This window comes from Strongylocentrotus purpuratus, unplaced genomic scaffold, assembly GCF_000002235.5.
Source record: "Strongylocentrotus purpuratus isolate Spur 01 unplaced genomic scaffold, Spur_5.0 spur5_scaffold_12, whole genome shotgun sequence".
Taxonomy (NCBI): Eukaryota; Metazoa; Echinodermata; class Echinoidea; order Camarodonta; family Strongylocentrotidae; genus Strongylocentrotus; species Strongylocentrotus purpuratus.
Window position 1 is genome coordinate 14,614,732 of NW_022145597.1, and position 3,329 is coordinate 14,618,060.

Sequence of the window (3,329 nt, forward strand, 5' to 3'; positions counted from 1 at the left end):
ACCAAGAATTTGGCCAGTCATGAGAACCCTTTTGTTCTATATTGGCATTAGGATTTTGATTACAATAAGCCTACACTATTATGCGAAATTTATTAACAGAAACCAGAACTAAATATAACCAGATTTATGTCATGCCATAAATTAGATAGAGAGAACAGTGTGAAATGAAAAAAAATAATACAAATGAAGAATATTTCTGTGATATTCAAAAACGTCGCTTTAGCCTATACATATAGCAGAGTCATAACGTAGGCCCGGTGGGGTCACTCCCCTGCAAAGAGTGACACGTATGACCGTTACCACCAATGCATATAACCCCCTTTTGCGGTCAATTTCAAGGACATTTTGTGAAATTTTACCCCCTTTTTTACGTCAAAACAAGGACAAAATCGTACTTTGGAATACCCCTATTTATAAGATTGTAAGGACACTTTCGCAAATTTACCCCTATTTTACCATATTTCAAGGACAAGACTCGGCTCCGAGAATTTCTTCCCGGTTTTCTCTTTTCCCTTCCCGGTTTTCTCTTTTCACTTTTCCTGACCCCTATTTATCAAATTCGGGGACACCTGTGCACCCCTATTTTCTTAATTTCGAGGAATATTTTGTCCGCGGACATTGCTTGAAATTGACCCCTTTTTCCGCGATTTTGGTAACGATCATGCGGTCCGGAAGTCACATTGAGTGACCCTACCGGGAACGTAGGTCCACCAGTTGGCAGCTGGGGCGTATTTGAATCAAGTATAATTGTTTGTGGAGGAATAGACTTTTAAACTTTGATACAGATAGAGTAGTTGTGTGGTGTGCAATGATTATAGATTGGCAAAGAATGTGCATTAGTAGGTAAGTTAATCGAGATAATAAATACAAACCCGAAATGAAGGGAATAAAAAAAATATATATAGGTCCATGTTTAAAAAGCGGATGGATCGTTGTTTGTACTGCGTGGACAGGAGATAAATTATTGCCCCGGACACCGCCTTCGAATTTTGAGAACCTATGGTAATAAAAATGAAGTGTAGTCTAGTAATATTAATAATAATATAGGATTTTCCGGCCAAATTCGCAAGTTTGTCATTTAAATTAATTTGTCTTGCGTTCAAATTCGACGATTTTAGTGCTGTCAGATATATCTTGGGTTTATATTCCTTTTTCTATTTTTCAGATCTATGGAGTTTTCGTTAGAATCTATGTATGTTTTATTCAAATTAATGAATAATGTGCTTCTTTCGCTATTTGGTCATTCGATTTCAAAAAACACGATTTCTGACATCGCGAAGGTGTACTTTTAGCATTCGAATTCATTTGTAGCATTCAAATTAGCACTTTGTGCACTTAAATTGATGGCCAATATACATTTCTCGTTTATTACACACTTTTTATAGTTCATTCTTTTTCTTTCAAGATTGTTTTTCCCATGTATTTTTCACCATATTTATTTCTTGCATTTATACACTTTATATACTTTTAGATTTATCTGATATTCATCAAGTTTGATTGTTAAAAAGAAGACAAAAACAACTTGATAGTCTCAATATTTTTGTAAATTTTCATGTAATGAAGTTGTTTGTCTTATCTTTCATCATAAATTTACCACAATTTCTAAACACTTCACCAGAACTGCTATTTGTAATCAATTGAGGGAGAGTATTCCGGCCGTAATGACGGCCTAGCATGAGCGAAGATTTGCTCCCCCACTTTGTGTCAACCCTAGGAGTAACAAGTAAGCCAGAATTTTGGGAACGTAGCTGGCTAGAGGGAATGTAATGCTTAGTCAAGACAATGTTGTACTGCGGAGCAAAGCCATTTATACAGTGAAATAATAACAAAATAAGTTTGAAAACAAAACGTTCTTCTACGAGCAACCAAAGGAGTGATTTGAGGACTAGTGTGATGTCACTGTACTTGTTGCAGTGGGTTACGACACGAGCAGCAGCATTATGTGATGTTTTTAATTTTGCGAGTAGGTTGTAAGGCGAACCAAACAAAAGGCCATTACAAAAATCCAAGTGGGGTAAGATTATTAAAAGTATGGGTATATTTCTTAGTGGCACTACGGATTAGATATTTATGAATAAAACCTAGCTTGCGTTACTAATAACGTATTGTTTTTAAGACATATTGAATTTGTGTAGTCTTGTCATATTCGAGTCGAGAAACACACCAGGATTACGAGGGGGTTGGAACTTAATCCCCCTCTCTGTAGAACCTGAATAAAATTTGAACCCGAAGCCCCCTTCCCCAGAAAACAAGAATCTTCATGTGAAAACTACCTCTGAGGGATTAGATTATATCTTTCACGAGACACTGAATTCTTTAGTTTTCCTGAAATTTAGCAAATTAATGGCACTCTGAACTCGCTTTATGAGCAGATCTAAATATTCATGGCGATTTGCTAGTGAAGGAATCGCGTATTTATATTGCAGGGTGATCCCGCCCATCTTAGACGGAGGGATTACAATGGACTTATGCATTGTGATGTGCATCTGCATCTACTAGACTAACATATATAATTTCCTGATTTTTTTTCTTTTTTTCGGGAGAAGAAGAGGGAAGAGAGAGACAGAGCATGGACATGGACAGAGAGAGAGAGTTGACAATTCACGCTCGCACAGCGGTGTTGACATTCACACTCTCACCAGTTTTCTACGATAAACCCCTATTTCATAAAAATCGACGAGTCCGGCACCTTGGTGTTACGCTCTAGTGCACTCGATTGTTCGTCGTCTGTGTGGGAGGTACACAAAATGCCTCATTGATCTTTTGGCCGAATGTGGGTCAAATTTGTTCATGAGTGACGGTCCACTGCCAGAATCGAGTCGGTTTTAAAGATAAACTCCAGTACTCATTGGTAAAAAAAAAATAATAATTCTCACAGAATCAAACGAAACTCACACTGAATGTTCAAGATTACAAATAAATGACATGTGCCAAACAATTTTGGAAGAAAATGTATACTGGCTGAGTAATGAGCATAGAAAGACAAGGAAATCAAGGTAGTACTAGCCCCGACACCATGTGTGTTGTCCCATATATAGCTTTCTATGTGAGTGCTTGTTACTTTACCAAGACTCGGTCAAATTTATTATGATTATGATGACTCCAGAACCTTGCAGTGCACACCAATACTTTCATGCTACATGATCAAGTTGATCAACTGTTTCTGATCCTTTCCACACCTTTTCTTTCACAATGCAATCGCATTACCAGTAGTAAAGTTTATCTTTAACAGTCACATCAATCTAAAACGCCATTTTCTATAGCGGTAGTGCGTACCTATCAAAGACAGGTTACCCTCTGGCTGAACCGTTACGTGATAGAGGGAGAAG